Here is a 17,597-nt window from a genome sequence, read left to right as displayed (position 1 = left end):
AACATGAAGCTTCCTGGCTCATTGGTCAGCAATAGGCTTCTAAAAATACATTGAACTTTGTGAATTAGCCTCTATTTGAATTAACTTCAGTAGTCTGTAGAAATCCAACAGAAGCCCTTCAACAAAATAAGATGCAATAACTACTGCAATAGTCCATACTCTGAATGAATTTTAAAAAAAAACTAAGCTCAGCCAAATGAATGATTGTCTGGAGAAAAGGGAATGGCCAGTAAAGCAACAAGAAAAACAAACAGATGCCTGAGGTGTGCTAACTGCCATGTAGGAATCAATGGTCTTACCTACTAACTGTTTTATATATTTTATCTTAAATATTGTAAATGTTTTTATTGCAGGAATCTCTAATGTAAAGGGAAAGGGATGTTGCCCATTTGTGTAAGGATGGTGGACTGTCTGTTTTAAGAGTCTGCTTACATGATGTCATAATGATGTCACTGGTCATTTTTGTGGGAAAAAAAATACAGCCTGGCTTGCTGCCTTGTAGAGGGAACATCTGAATAACATTTTTGATATTTTAAACACTGTAGCCTCCTGGTCCTTCTTCCATTCTGCATCTTTGCAGGGTCAGCAAAGCATGGCAGCACAGTGGCTCAGTGGTTAGCACTGCTGTCTCACAGCGCTAGGGACCCAGGTTCGAGTCCCATCTCGGGCATCTGTCTGTGTGGAGTTTGCACGTTCTTCCCCTGTCTGTGTGGGTTTCCTCCCACAATCCAAAGATGTGCAGGCCAGGTGAATTGGCGATGCTAAATTGCCCATAGTGTTAGGTGCCTTAGGGGTAAATATTGGGTTGGGGAATGGGTCTGGGTGGATTACTCTTTGGAGGGTCGGTGTGGACTTGTTGGGCCGAAGGGCCTGTTTTCATACTGTAGGTAATCTAATATTTTCTTGAATGGAGCATTTAGTACCAATTGTAATGGTGGTTGTCAAAATGGCCACTTGTCCATGTGCAAATGGAAATAGTGAAATTAGTTACTGTTGAGAGATGTCTCTAAGGAAAAGTTAATCTTTACACATGTGGTTGACTATATGTACTATACTCTGTGTATAATAACATCACACTGGCTGCACATGCTCAGATGACTCTACTGAGGACAAAGATCTGCATATCTAAAGAATGAGGGACTAAGATTCTAGGAGCAGGGGCAAAGGCCAGTAGCAATGGCAACGATCATGAAAGCAGCAAAAGCTATTTAGCTGGGAAGTTCCTTGTGATGGCTGACAGAAAGGACTTGAGCAGAGAGCTGACAATACTGAAGACTTTAACTTCAATTCATTGAATGCCCAGGGGCTAACACAATAGATCATCCTTCAAGTTGGAAGCCATTGCTTGGCTGCGGCATATTACTGCTAGGTCGAGTTTCTGCACATATGTACTCATTGTGTCACTTCGATATAACATTTCTATGAAACACAACCTTCTTGAATTATATTCTGACAGGTTGTCTTCTTGTTAGTCTGCAGGACTGTATTGTGGTCAGACAGCTAGTAATATGTTGACCATTCCTGCTTGCTGAGGTTCATGATGGTTCATTCCTTTAAACTTCTAGGTTGTTATTCTGGATGGTGTTGCAAGTGCTCAAATTCCACACGAGCGTTGTGATTAATCACAATTATAAAACAGTTTTACTTCCCATGCTCCTGTTCCCACAACTCTTTGAAATTGAGATTCAACTGTTTAATTGGATTTATCCAGCACTTTAGCACTCTCGCATTGCAAGCACTCTAGCATTGCAAGCCAAATACTGCAGCTGTTCCATGTCAGACAGACTGGCAAGTTTTTATGGGCCTCATTAAAAGCACAATGTTAAAACACACTTCAGCTCACACTATAATCTGTGAGAGACAAGGAAAGTTCTAGTTTTACATTGGGAAAGGACTTGCATTTATATAGGGCTTTTCATTAACACTGGACATCTCAGAAGGCTTTAAAGGCAGTGAAGTACTTCTGAAGAGTATTTACTGTTGAAATATGGGATCAAATTTTGGATAGAATATTGGTTACAACTTTCCTGCTTGTAATGCCGTGGGTTCTTTTAAGTCACCCTGTGAATAAACCTCTTCTCCCATCATAGCTATTGATACATAAATTCAAAACTAGCAAACCAAAAAAAAAATTGCTGCATGTGTATTGGAAAACCAGTCAAAATAAAAAAAAATTCTTTTTGCGCAATAAATTCGAGTCAGTGCTTCACACTGAGTGAGCACTTCAGAAGTATATATTCCTCTTAAATCCATTATCTGGGAAGAGGCATCGTCAGATCTCAGCTATTGCAATGACTTTTCAAAGACTGCAGTGAGATTGAGTTGCAGCAATTTAGGCCCTATCCCAAATGTCAGAATCCGTATTGATTGATTTTTCAAATGGAAATCTAACATTAAAATAATCTGTGTCAGCAGAGAAGACAATTCCATCCATCTTAGTTAATGGAGATAGAAGAAACATAGAGATGTACAGCATTGAAATAGACACTTCAGTCGAACTCATCCACGCAGACCAGACATCTTAAATGAGTCTAGTTCCATCTGACCCATATCCCTCTAAACCTTTCCTGTTCATACACACATCCAGATGTCTTTTATTATAAATGTACCAACCTCTACTACTTCCTCTGGCAGCTCAGTCCATACATGCACACCCTCTGCATGAAAAAAAATTGCTCCTTAGATCCTTTCTGAATCTTTCCCCTCTCACCTTAAACCTATTACCTCTAGTTTGTTGTGCCCTACCCTGGCGGTCCAAAACTAGAGGGCATAGGTTTAAGGTGAGACTCTCACAAGACATCTTTCTGCCCTGAAGACACCAATGTCATCAGGTGGGAATCTGAGAGTAGGAGGCCACCCGGGCCCTTGAACCTACTCCATGATCCTATTATTCTGAGACTGCATCCTAGGTGCATTGCCACAGTATACTTTCAGTGCTTCCTCACGTAGCCACTCAGTAGTAATTTTTCAATTCCTTGCTTGGAAATGATGACTCGACCACTGAGAAAACAAATCAAAACTTCATGGCATAATTTCCTGCCCAGTGGTGGAAAATGAAATCTGGGTTTTTGACATGCAAGATAGGCTACCTGACAGAATCATACACAGGCCTAAATATCGAGTGGAGGTATCACAGCCAAGCTCAATCCTGTTCTTACTCTCTCTCACATACCCATGGATAGTAACCAAGAGCCTGAATTCTAGCTAAGGTTTTCTCTTTAGGAGAATACCAGAATTGTATTGTCTCAGCTGCTGCCCAGGATCAATGCAGACCAGGAATCTACTCTGGAATCTTGGGTAAAGGCATCATATATTATGATGACGGTCCACATTAAATCATTACTTTAGAGTCTATTTAATTGTCACTTCCTTGAAATGACTGGAATGAAAATTGGCCAGGCTCATTAAAGGTTGTGAGCTTTCCTCCGTCAGGTTACCACCTACGCAGAACAGTCAAAAATTACCCTTTGCATATCAGGGCCAGGCAGTATAGTCCTTGCATGTTCAAACTTACTAATCAAACTTTTAAGAGGCAGCAGCTTTAAGGAATAAAAACAGATGGCAACAAATCATCAAACCTTTACCCTCCAGGCTACCCTTATCCCCACTCCTCCCAACCAAAAAAAACCCTTGTTCTAGCATCTCAAAATTACATTCTGAAGACAAACACAGCCTCCAATGAAAGTGTCTGTTCTTTGATCCTCTAACTGACAACGAACTTCAAATTATGTCTGCAACCTGATAGTTCCAGTGGTTTGACAGTGTAGGGCTCCCTGCCAAACAGACCTTGAGAGAACCAACATAACCAGACTCCTTAGAAGCTGTTGTATCTCCATTCCTGGGCTTGATAAACTGTAATTTGGACACCACAGGTACTTTAAACTTTTGACTTTTTTATGGCAACCAGGCCCACACAAGTTAGACTCTGCTAGACAACAGCAATGCATAAAAGGAATTTTTAAATCATTTAAATATATGACAGTTTGTTATCAGACAGGGTTAACTTCAAAAATTCAAGATTACATACCTAGTTATTAACAAAAAAATTCTTTAAATTCTTTTTCATTCAATCAATTTATAAATATAAACACACACATCCTAGGACAGGCGAAACAAAGACATGCATGGGAATTCTTAGAGGCATAGCATTCTGGCACCAGAACTCCACTAATAAACACATTGATTTAGACCCTATCTACCTTCCCTTGAAAAAAAAGAGAACCGGAAATGACATCACCCACCTTAAGAAACCAAGACCTATAAATAGAGAGGCGGGACATATCATCAGCGCTTCACCAGAGACTCTCACTGATGATGTTACCTAGTACAGTGACTAAATGTCCAAAAACAAATCTTCCATCACAGCATGCTAACTTGCATACTTATAAATCATATTGTTGTAGCTGATGGTACAATCTCCTCATGTACTTACATTTTGATTCTGGTGGTCCGTTATACAGTGGAGTTGAATGCTGCATATTATTGCAAAACAGAAAACGTAATAAATCTAAAGTTTGTTTGCAAACGTGCAACTCTTATTTTGCCAGCTTATTATTACAACGTTTGGCTAAATTCTTCTCATTTCTCAAGCAAAGATAGTTTTCAAAACATTTTTTAAACTTAATACATTCACATATAATGAATATTTTCAGCAGAATTTATAATGTACGTTAAGGGCTTCACAACAGAACATGGGTTGTAAATGTTATGCTTGCATAATAAGTGCTTTGTTTGTTATTTTGATGTCTTGTCATGTGGAATACATTACCATAACAGAACTCAAGGTAGACTTTTCACTTAATAGAGGACATAGGCTGCCCCTCATCTTGCCTTCCAATATTGAATTAATTCATCGGTGAATTAATTCATCAATGTTAATGAGTGACAATGGACAACCTTTCCTCAATCAAGATAGTTAGGGTCAGTATGCTACCCATCAACCAAAAAACTGAATCTTCAGCACACATTGCAAATACTTGTATATTTGTTGCGGCCAACCTGCCTATGAGGGCTCTAGGTAGTGCTAAAGAATAAATATTGAGCAAAAATGCATTTTCATATCACTTTTCAATCTACAGAACTTGTAAAAATACTTCTGGACTATTCTGCAGTCATTGTAGGTAAACTCAGCAGCCAACGTGTGCACAGCAAGGTCCCTCAAGTAACAATGAGGGAAGTGACCCGATAATCAGGGTTTCTTTATGTTCGGAATTTGGCCAGGATACCAGGTAGGTTCTAATGCATACATTCAAATAGAATCATGGGAAGACTTATGCACCCCGCCCAGCAAAAATACCACAATTTGTGGATTGTTACTCTAAAGTGAGCCTGTATGAGAACCTTCACTATAATCTGAGCTTCAATTTAGACCATAAGACATAGGAGTAGAAATGAGGGCATTCGGCCCATTGAGTCTGCTCTGCCAATCATGGCTGATAGGTTTATCAATCCCATTTTCCCACTTTTCTCCTGTGACCTTTGATCCCTTTGGCAATCAAGAACTTATTTATCTCAATTTTAAATATACTCAATGACCCGGCCTCCACAGCCTTCGGTGGCAATGAATTCCATAGATTCACCACTCTCTAACTAAAGACTTTTATTCTTATCTCCATTCTAAAAGGTTTTCCCTTTACTGTAAGGCTGTGCCCTCCGATCCTTGTGTCCCCTGCCATGTCCACTCTGTCCAGACTGTTCAGTATTCTGAAAGTTTCAATCAGATCCACCCCACCCCCATCCTTCTAAACTCCGAGTATAGTCCCAGAGGCTTCAATCATTCTTTATATTTTAAGCCTTTAATTCCTGGAATCATTCTTGTGAACCTTCTCTGACACAAATCTCAATTCTTCAAAATATAATTCAAACTGTGATTTATACACAGTTTTAATACCAAATATTGTAAGTTAGCAACATGTGGAGCTTGTGTGGGCCTGATATTAATAATTAACTTGCAAGTATACCTGTAGCCTTGGTGATTTCTGTCAAAACAGTTTTTGAGGCCTAGTGCTAGAATTAATGGACTTTGATGCACCTCTAATGAATTTGTTTTCACCTGAGATAGTTTTATCATCGAGTAAGATAAATAATAAGCCTTCAAAGTTTGTTACAGATTTTTGGAACTGCTTTTTCTTAAGCTTAAGGGAAACACATAGCTTGAAGGGAATTTTTTTTTTAAAGTTTTACTTTGAGTTTTCGGCTGCCTAGTGAAATCCTTGGATGAAGATGGCTGCAGTGACCATTGCTCAAAGGAAAGGACATTGTGAACTACGTTACTTAAGAGTGAAGATTTGGTGTTAGCCCCAGTCCAGAGGAGTTAGAATACAACCCTGGAGAGGTTACTTAACAAAGAGCATGTTTAAACTCAAGCTCTCTGCAGTTCCAGTTTAGGTGTCAAGAGACAGAGAATCTGTCGTGAGGACGGTGAAAGTGATGTTTTGCAGTATTAAACAAGGTGTGTTTTTGAATGCTATACCGGGGTGTGATTTAGGTAGTATTCAGAAGTTGTTTTTTCCCCTTTTCAATTCATAAAGTTGTGTTTTGGGGATTAATGGGATTATACTTCTATGTGTTTACAAATCTTTGAATTAATGTTATATATAGATACTTTGGTTTATACTTTATTATCTTTGCTTCTTTCAAGAATAAACAAAATCTGTAAAATTGCATGTATTCCTGATGAATGGCTTATGCCCAAAACATCGATTCTCCTGCTCCTTGGATACTGCCTGGCCTGCTGTGCTTTTCCAGCACCACACATTTCGACTCTGAACTCCAGCATCTGCAGTCCTACTTATTTTACAGCAGAGATCACTTTGTTAAAACCAAACCAAAGCGAAATATGTTATTTCAAGCCAGGTTTCAGCCTAGAAGCTTACTTTGTCGAGTAAAAGCATCAGTTGGGATCACAACACAAGCAGCCCAGTATATGTCAGGATTGGCAAATCAGACTCTCTTTTCTGGATTAGTGGTGCTGGAAGAGCACAGCAGTTCAGGCAGCATCCAAGGAGAAGCGAAATTGACATTTCGGGCAAAAGCCCTTCATCAGGAGGCTTTTTCCTGATGAAGGGCTTTTGCCCGAAACTTCAATTTCGCTGCTCCTTGGATGCTGCCTGAACCGCTGTGCTCTTCCAGCACCACTAATCCAGAATCTGGTTTCCAGCATCTGCAGTCATTGTTTTTACCTAAATCAGATCCTCTGTCCATCCTTTGCAGCACTTGCAATTGAAACCATTTTGGCAAGCTCCAAATAGGATTCTGCCTTCAAAGAGAGGTTGGTCATGGAGTCTAGTGGAAGTTCACAACTTAGTTCATAATGATCTTTCTCACGAGCAGTGGCTGATGCTGGTGTCAACCCAAGAAGTAGGACAGTTTCATAAAAGAAAATTCCTAGCACAATGAATATGTAACAGCCACTCCATTATGCCTCAATGTGAACCTACAATGAACTTTTCTAAGAAATAGCAGTTGAATACTGGAGCAATTAAAAGCAGCAGAATCAATGTTTTGGAGAAAATTAAAGACCTGAAAGCCAACAAACCCCTCAACCCAAGTAGCCTACAGCCTGGTGATCTAATAGCTGCAGAGGTTTTGATTTTTTTTTCAAAACTTACAGATAACCTTGATTTCTCCGTGAACAGGAGCTTTTCAACATTGGTTTCTGAAATTGAGAGAGCAAGGGAGAACAAACTTCCAGTATCCTTCCTGTTAACAGTCCATACTGTTTTCTCTCTCCTTGGTTATTTAAAGGCTGCTGCTGATATACCATCACTTTGCAGATTCTGTTGTTCCTTTCCAAGTTGGATTATAGGCAATCTTTCATGGTTCAAAGTGAAGTTTTCATGCAAGTTTGAGTAAGATAAGAAAGATGTAAATTATTTTACTTCTTGCTGAGTTTCAGTGCCCTTTGAGTAAAATGGTAATTCTGAGGCAGCTGATTAAAGTACTCCATGTTCGTTGCCTGGACTTGATAGACAATTGCTACAGCTATTTTAGGTTAGTAATATAGTTTTTAGTCCATCAAATTCTCAGACATTAAAGTCAAATGATGAAAATTGGATATTCATAATCTATTTTTGCAATAACCATAAAATTATAACGATCAATGCTGGCATCTCAACTACTTACAATTTATATTAATGACTTTGATGAAAAGTTAAATATATTCATGTTTTCTTCATTTCAAGGTTGGCAGAAATACAAGCTCTGAGGATGGTACAAAGAGGCTGCCTTATTAGAATACAGTACACTCTTGGGGCAGAAGCTCACAGTGTTGGTGGCAGATTTCTGAAACCACAACAATGACTCCACTGTTAAGAATTCCCCTACCACAATATTGTTGGGAAAGGATAGCAGTAAAAGTGAGGAATATTCCTGCAACCTTGACAGGACATTCAACCGCCACAGCTGAGCCCAAAGTCCTATTTGACATTCAACATTTGCACTTCACAGTGAATAGTAATAAGGGGAGAGCAATCACCTGACTGATTTACTCTTCCTTAACTCAGTGACACTGAAGCTAATTGTAGCACCCTCTTGCTACCACCTTACTAAATCAGCACAACTCAGAATTCGACTCTGTGACCTTCCCGTCTTTACAGATTAGCCATACACCTATCATTAGTAACTGAGCCATTAGAAGAGTACGCTGGCCTGAACATAATTCCATATATAGACAAGGGCAACTGAAAGATTAATTCAAAAGACTCAAATGATGTACTACCTACCAAGTCCTAACAAGCCATTCATTACAGTACAGTACATACCGCACCCACATCTAAAGCAGTACACATAACACATATTACATAAACCACATACAACACCTATCACTCATGCAATACGTATTTCACAAACATCCTGTGGATTCAGTGGAACAGGTACAGCATTTTCAATACTAGGTTTTATCATTTGACATTCTGCCAAAGTATAATCTTGGGCGGGATTTCTGGTTTGTCATTTTTCACTGAAGTGTTGAACTCTTACTGAAAATCTTAACATTTCACTCGAATCAAAGATTAATAATGGATACTTGCAAATGAAAACTCTCACCAAATTAAAATAAAGCACAGATCACTGTAACATCCAGAAAACAAAACCTTTGAGCAGTTTGCAAACATCCGGATTACAATAGCACCTTTGAACTTGTTCCATTTTGCAAAATGCATGCTTCGTGAGGAATTTTAACATCAACAGTTCTGTGCAAGTTCCCAGGGTACACTGGTGTTTTTTAGGAGGATGTCTCCGTTCTGGATGACTGATGCATTCAGGCATTTCGACTTTGCTCAATGTGTGGTGGTTTTATTGATGAAGAAAATGTCAGATTTCTGTAAAATCCCTCATGCAGTAATTATGTTCATCTAAAATAATGAACAAAGTTTCTCACTTACTAAAAGCATTAATTCTTTTGTTAAGATGTAGGTATAGGAATTCCTCATAGCCAAGTTTATTATGCTCATTATTAATGTCATGCAACATAATTTCAATTTGTGTTTTTTTTATATTTGCAAGTTACATTTAGAGTCATAGAGATGTACAGCAACAGAGTTAATGTTTTGAATCCGATACGAGACTTCCTCAGAAATTGAGTTTGTGCCAATCTATCCTACTATTTTGCCTTAAGAATGAACTCCACTTTTCTTGCCAGCAATTCCAAAGCCGACTCCTTCAGAAATGCAGTGCTCTTGTGGTGCAGGATAGTCAGAGGAAGTCAAACCACAGCCCCATTTTCATGACTGTAGATTGTTTTCTCTGAAGTTCAAATGCCACAAGGATGTGTGCGCACACAATTTATATATGATTCCACTACTGTCCAATGTTCAATGTCAGCACCCACCTCACCCTGATAACAATCACCTCTCCCACAACCCTGACACTGATCAACCCATGACAGTGTTCTCCTCCCTCCCTCATGCCATGAAAGTGGATAGCCGAGAACAGCTATAATATAATATAGACCACAAATAACTGAGTAGCCATCATACCACTCTGCACTTGAACCTGGGCTTTCCCTTGTATGATTACTTTGGGCATCTTTGGCTGTACATTCACTCAGCACCCAGGTACTTCATCTGGCAGTAAGAGTGATGAAAATGAATGTGGCAATAACAGCCATTTTTGAGAGTCTGTCCCCATCAATATTGCTACCCAGCAGCTAAATCAAGATGACAAGCTATGAATGTAGGAGTACCATCTATTAACAATTCTCTGATCAACTCACAGGATTTGCAAGTTGAATTAGTAAGTCTTATTTTTGCCAGTGTCATGTCCACTCCTCCTCTCTTCCATCCCACAGGTCTACCATCCCCCTGCTCCCCCACTGACTTCATCTTGTTATTCTTCCACAAAAAGTCTCCTCCCTGGAATCACACTTGACCGATCTGCTTGGCTGAAAGTGAGGAAGTTTGAACAAGTGACCTTGTGCAACCTTTCTGTTGAGACTCAAGTGCCTTACCACTTGAGCTTCTTAACAGCCACATTTAACTGTTCTACGCAAGCTGCTACCAGAGAAAATGTGTCCATTATAAACAAACGCTCAAATAACAGTTGATAGTCTGCCAAGTATCTTTCTTCAAACCAGCCTCTCAGGGCACATATTTATGTCCTCATCAAAACTCGAGGAACGTTCATTTGAAAGCAAGACAGACACTATCTGTAATAGATATTCTACAGTTGAATTTTTTAAAAAGTGTGAGGGAAACATTGATTATTATAGAAAACCTAAAGGCAACATCAGGGTAGCTCTGTGATGACCAACATGTTGAAAGCATGTCACCTGTGATAGTCCTATAATTTCAAGGCGTGCAGTTACGAAACATTCTGAACACACAACAGTCCAAAGAAAAGTCAAGTGACCACATGCAGTCCCTAACCCTCACAATTTGACCCTCAAAGCACAGTCCTATTTTTAATATATCGCACTTAAGGCCCCATGTAGATGATTTCTCCTGTATGTTCTCTCCTTTCCTGTCTAATCGATACCACACAGCAAGAGAGAATGAACAGAACTTATCTTTCCAAGTGCCTGCTTCACGAGTGAGTCCAGACACCAAGGTTAGATTAGATTAGATTCCCTACGGTGTGTAAATAAGCCCTTTGGCCCAACAAGTCCACACCAAACTCCCAAAGAGTAACCCACCCAGACCCATTTCCCTTTGACTAATGCATCTAACATTATGCACAATTTAGCATGGCCAATTCACCTGACCTGCACATGTTTGGACTGTGGGAGGAAGCCAAAGCACACAGAGAAAACCCACGCAGACACAGGGAGAATGTGCAAACTCCACACAGACACCCAAGGCTGGAATCAAACCTGGGACCCTGGTGCTGTGAGGCAGCAGTGCTAACCACTGAGCCACCGTGCCACCCCACGTGTGACTCTCAGGCATTGTGTCTCAACCACATTCAATCACACAGTCGTACATGCAAACTTGCCACGAGGTTCACTAAACAATTGCCACATTTTTAATGGATCTCTCCAAAGTGGGCTAGGTGGAAGGTGGATCCACATGACCATGATAGAAACCATATATCCCTTCCTAAGGAGTGGGAACCCTTAGGAAGCTTTTCCATTCATTAAGAAAAAAGTAGTCAGAATAATCATAACTCCCTAATATTATGCTATCTGTGAGTGAACACAGTTGAATCTGAGTTATTTCCATCGGTTTGACTCAAGTTCTTTAATTCACGAGATATTCAAAAAAGCTCATCTATCCAGCATTAAGGCATTACAGGCAAGGTCACAAAAGCAGCGATTAACTCACACCAACATCTACAAGTGCCAACGTTTAGAAATCCCACATACAATGACCTTGTGTGGCAGATTATGCTGCAGAAACTTTGAAGTTAGTTTGGCACAAAGCCCACCTCTGGGGAGCAGTCATTTGTGCCAGCATTTGGAGTTCTTACCCAGCACACTTTATCCCCAATGCATTTTAGAATTTCAATGTAAATGAGGGAGAAGGGATTAGTGTCCACAAGGCCAGCCAAAACAGACATGTACTGTATGTGTGTCAGGTTTCAACAGGAGCATTCCTCAACCTTCCACCTCTGACAAAATAAATCAGTCTCTGCTTTCCTTTGTACATTAAAGGCTAGAGGCAGAAAGTAAGATTTACACGTAACCATCACCATAAGCTTCCACCTGTTCTGTAATGAAAGCCCCTGAACTCAATTTGAATTTATGGCTTGGAATGGAGTTAACTTGGAGCTTCTCCCGAGGCTTTCATTGTCCACTTTTCCCAGGGTCCTGCTCTCATTTTCATACTGACCTATTGCCTTTGTTCACCTTCTGCCACTTCCCAGCAATGAAGTTTTACTTTCTACCTTCTCAGAATGTGTAAATAACTCATAACAGTGAATGGGGCCCTTGAACTTCTTGGAATTATGGAATGCTACATCTTCCATTCACATACTAGAAATTGGCACTGAAATTTTCCAATGTTAGTACCATCAGGCTAAATATGAAAGATGAAAGTCAAAGCCTAAATGTTCAATCACAATCACCACACAGTCTTCACCCATCAGTCCAGGCAGTTTTCAGTGCTGTGGGAAATCCCAGATCCTGGAATGAATGAACTGGAAGGTGGTCATGCTGAAGCATCAGTTTGAAACAATGACACCTGGTCCCCAAAGGTTATATGACAAAGGGAGGTTACACAAATAAGAAAGATTGGAAAATGCAAGTAAATGGAGTTAAGTCACAACATAATTTCATTGACCACCAGAAAAGGCTGGAGGAAGCTAAATGGCTTAACCCTGTTTCCATGTTGATGTTTATAAAAAAAAACTAATTTCAGAAGCGACAGTGTGAGAGATCCTAGAATCAAGTAAACACATTAATATTTTCACTCTACAACCTCTTAAGAACTAAAGAAACATTGGATGAATTTGAAATAGCTAGCTCTCAAACAACATTTCAAAGAGGACTGTTACTCACCAGGTTTCACGCAAAAGTAGAACAAATGATTACAACACAATCTTTGTTTCCATTAACCTTGCATAAATATTGTGTGTGAAGTTGAATATTTTCAGTGTGACACACTGTTGACTGTGCAAGGGTGTAATTGTGGCAGTCATTATGGACAAATCTAGCACAACTGCACCAGGAGAACAGCATCTTATTAAGGGGGCAGCACAAACAGGAACTTAAAATGAACAGCCCAGGATCATTTCAAAATTTTCTGACAACCCCTTTAAATAATTAAGCTCCATTAAAATCGTAATAGATTACAGAATACATATTCTGAAATTGACAAGTATTTTATATTTTTTGGAAAGAGTTGTGTTGTCTTGAGAATTTTTATTCTTTCATCAAGGCAGCTTGAAACAAAAAGGATTATCCAGATCAGCTTCAATATTTTGAAGTTAAGTGGTTATTGGCTTCCAGCACAGAAACTGCACAGGGCCAATTCAAGGGTGTTCAACAACTTGCTGTTCACAAACTTGTTATAAAGCTTACAGTAGGCCCCTTGCTGTTGTTACCTTGTGTTCACCCCAATTTGGCCCTGAGCAGCTTCTATTCTGCATTGTAATACTGACCCTTCATGAGCCAGGCTTTGCTTTTTTTTCCCAGATAATTAAAAAGGGCCAGGAAAAATGGCAGGAACCACCTTGTGCATTTTGCATTTTATAGCACTGGTAAAAAGGTAAAAAGTGTTTTAACTTCAAAGAATCATTTGCTTATGTGTATGTGAAATGTAGTGCAATTGGAAACACTCTCATCTATGAATTACAAGGTTGTGGCATATAGAGTACAAAAGCAAGGAGGTGATGTTGAACTTGTACAAGACATTTGTTGGACCTCAGCTGCAGTATTGGGTATAGTTCTGGGTGTCACACTATATGAAGGATGTGAATGCAATGGAGAGTGCAGAACTGATTTACAAGAATGGTTTCAGGATTGACAAACTTCCATTATAAGCAGAGATTGAAGAGGTTGGGACTGATCTCCTTGGGGAGAAGATAGATAAGAGATCTAACTGAAGTTTTCAAAATCATGAGTGGACTGGATACAGTACATAGGAAGAAACTGTTTCTACTTGTAAAAGGAAGAAGGACAAGGGTCTCAGGTTTAAAATGAATTGCAAAAAGAGTGATTTGGGGGTACCAGTGTTGAACTGGGGTGTATAATGTTAAAAATCCCAACACCAGGTTATAGTCCAACAGGTTTATTCGGAAGCACTAGCTTTCAGAGTGCTGCTTCTTACCACCTGATGAAGGAGCAGCACTCTGAAAGCTAATGCTTCTAAATAAGCATGTTGGACTATAACCTGGTGTTGTGTGATTTTTAGCTTTGTAACTTTGTCATATGAGAAAAAAACTCTTTTCCCCACAGTGAGTAGTTAGCATCGAATATACCCTCTGGAAGAGTAGTGGAGACAGGTTCAATTGAAGTAATCAAAAGAGTATTTGGATGATTTGAAACAGAAACAGAAGTTGCAGATCTAAAGGGTATTTGGATGATTATTTGGATAGGAATAATGTGCAAGGGTATGGGGGTAAAAAAAGCAGAAAATTGGCAGGAGGCAATAATGCCCATTTGAAGAGCCAGAGCAGCCATGATGGGCTTAATGGCTGCCCTCCTGCGCCGTGACACTTTGGAGATTTTGTGAAGGGCTACTCCAATGATTCGGGTATGAAATCCTGGTTACCAGTTGAGAATAACACGAAGGAAGGCCACACTGTCATCTCACAGAACATGGGTTACAATAAGGCTCTGCTTCTTTTCTAAGGCGGGCATAAAAGATTCTATGGCACAAACCTTGGCACGTCCCAAGAGAAACATCATCCAGTCTTATTATATTGCTGTTAATGTGGTGCTTTCAAGTGCAAATTGACTGTTTTGTAAATACATTTGAAGTGTAGTTATGTATTTCTGTCTGAAAAATACTTTGGGATGCCCTGGGATAGTAAAAGGCGCGATATAAATATGTGGCTTCTCATTTAACAGATCGTGTATGGAGTTGTAAAGCTGTTTAACATGTGTCAGATTTAGTTAATTGGGTTTTCTGTAACTTCGGGCGTAACCGTTGTCAACAAATTATTGGGTGTAGGGTTTGGAATTCAGGCGAGCAAAACAGTAGATCACCTGGGTTTTCCCTCATCATCCAGGGGCAAAACAAGCTAAAGATAACCTATACTGAATTATTCATCTAAGGAAGAGTGGCAATGGAGAGTAATGTAGCTCACCTCGGTGGTCAAAGGAAAAAATAATCAGCAAAGGTCGTGTCCTAGTTTGGCTCTAATGTCCATTCACTCCATGATCAAATACCCGGGTGACCATTCTCTAGCCGCGCACCAATAGTAATTGGCCACTTGGGTGAAATGCAGAAAGGTGACCTGCTGTATTCTGTGGAAAATCAGGAGAAGCGGACACTTTTTGCTCGAAAAGTGACACAGCGAAGTATCTATTTCCAATCAGAATCTGGGATTATCAAAAATAATTACCAAGTGTTCCTTTTCGAAGACTCTAAATGTATACTGAAATCTATATAATGCCGACTATGTCGAACGTCTCCAACTATTTTACATAATGAACTCCTGTTTGGAAGTTCAGTGAATATCATTATCTAGAGATTAGGATTTTTTTTATTCCCGAATTGTAATACAGTGGCGTTCACGCAGTTTAGTTCAAACTTGGGGGTTGGGTTTCTTTCTCTGGTGGAATCTCGATTGAATGCTAGCAAACCCCAATCTTTCACCCATTCATTATAAGTACATGAGTTAACTTGGCGCTAGTGGAAATTGTATTTAAACCAGGCTCTACCAGACTTGCCCCATTTTTCCATGCTCTTCTGTAAGTAGTTACAGTTCGCTTGTACTCTCTAGCTTTCCCGTGGAAAGGTGATTAAAGTGTGTTCTACGCTCAGAGGGAGCTCTGCTTTAAGGAGTTAATTATTTTCAAACTACGCTGTCTTGCTTTTATTATGACTCCTTCAACTCCCACATCTTCTCGCCATCCCGACCCACTCAACAGATCTGTTTCCACTTAAAACTGGAAGTAATTGCGTTCCAATTTGAAACCTTGAAATGTCAAGCGAAATTGAGAAATTTCTCCTTTGTGTCGCAAACGTTTCAGATTGCATGGGTAATTCTACATTGCATCAGGGCAGGGCTTGACCATTCATTAAAATCCACAAAATGTCTAAATTGCAGAGTTCCTTTTGGAGCTCGAGCGATCAGCTTCTGACAATGGCTTTCTATCAAACTCTTGCCAAACCGCTGAACATTAGGCAATGTCCAGCGTGAATGCTGGGCTGGTAAGGTAATACGGGCGGTGAGATAACGGGAGTAAGGGAGGGAAGCACTTTCAGGAATCGTCAAGCTGTTGAAAGTCGATGTTTGTTGCTTCACTTTCAATGTGAGAGCTTCAAAGAAAAACTCTTCAATTTCCAACGTGACCCCCCCCCCCTTTAGAAATTGTCTCAAGAGTCCCACAGTCCACATTTTCCCTATAATTGTCACCCTGTGGGTCACCCATTGCAAGCATGTGCATCGATCAAGAGTTCAACTGCAGCTTTTCTCTTAAACTGCAGCAGATCAGTTTGGTCGTGCAGATAACCTGAGACATTTCGTGGCATTTTGCTTAAAATACGACCAATTGCCCTGAAGCCCCAAAGGGTAATTGCAGTGGTCAGGAACAGCAAGGAGACAGACTGCCCTTTGATTGAAGTCGCAAATTGTACATTCCACATAAAGTTGAAGAAAAGCTGCCAGTAAAATCTGCAGTTTCTGCCCCGTTTTAATCTACACATAACGACGGCCTCAATGACTTTGCACAGCGAGAGGAGCCACACTGTACCAGGATATAAGCTGCAGGGCAAAGCACACTCAGAGAGCTTTAGAAACACGATCAGAAGCACATAACTCCAGATGGTGTCCAGACAGCGAGTCACAGGCTGCACCAGCGGCACCAGTAACAGTAGATTGTCAGATATCAAGAGAGTTTTTTTTTAAAAAATGGACACTTACCAACTGTATTTTCAATGAACTCAGGTCACTGATCAAAGCGCTGCTTTAACATAAATACTTCAAAGGCACACTGTGCTGAAAAGCTTTATCTTGCTTTTCCCTGCTTGGGAAGTGGTTGGAGTTCTTCTGACATACACTTTGCAGGAGAGGCAGGCTTGACTCTGACGGCTCTGGCAGAACGGAGGGAAGAATAGGGGCCCAACAAGCACAGGAAGTGACTCACGGGATCCCGCCCTGAATACCCTTGTCTCCAAGCCAAAGGTAATTAGCAAACAACTAACCAAATCTGACGAGGGGGGCTCCTTCTACCGACTAACCCCGGGAGGTGTGACCGAATGGAATCTTGGAGCTGTTGATCACGACACACTGATAACACCATCAACACCTACCCCGTCAGCCCTTTAACAAATGTGATCAGATCAAAGAAGCAACCGCTGCAGACTGGTCCAAGATAAACGAAAAAAAGGTGAATGCTACTTCCTCCTGAAGAGAATCACAGCTGGAAAGGTCCCGTGCCAACCTTCCTGAGAATTAAAATATGTGTTTTATCCCCTGAAACCCTGCTGCTTTTATTCCTGTTCAACACAAAATGCAGAAGCTCTGAATTTTAGGGCACATATAATCCATTT

The 17,597-nt window shown here is 40.2% G+C and overlaps 1 protein-coding gene across 3 annotated transcripts in view; it reads right to left on the bottom strand.

Annotated features, from left to right (window-relative positions):
- The window catches only part of fhl3a (four and a half LIM domains 3a), a 109,184-nt gene extending 91,983 nt beyond the window's left edge, over positions 1–17,201 (bottom strand). For 2 of the 3 annotated variants that reach the window (XM_072548489.1, XM_072548488.1), the window contains exon 1: positions 16,969–17,201. The gene's annotated coding sequence lies outside the window, so the exon portion shown is untranslated. The remainder of the gene's footprint in view (positions 1–16,968) is intronic. The other variant, XM_072548487.1, reaches the window with a different exon arrangement.
- Between the last annotated feature and the right edge of the window lie 396 nt (positions 17,202–17,597).

The sequence above is a fragment of the Chiloscyllium punctatum genome, chromosome 27 (assembly GCF_047496795.1).
Source record: "Chiloscyllium punctatum isolate Juve2018m chromosome 27, sChiPun1.3, whole genome shotgun sequence".
NCBI classification, from domain to species: domain Eukaryota; kingdom Metazoa; phylum Chordata; class Chondrichthyes; order Orectolobiformes; family Hemiscylliidae; genus Chiloscyllium; species Chiloscyllium punctatum.
This window is presented reverse-complemented; position numbering and strand designations above follow the sequence as displayed.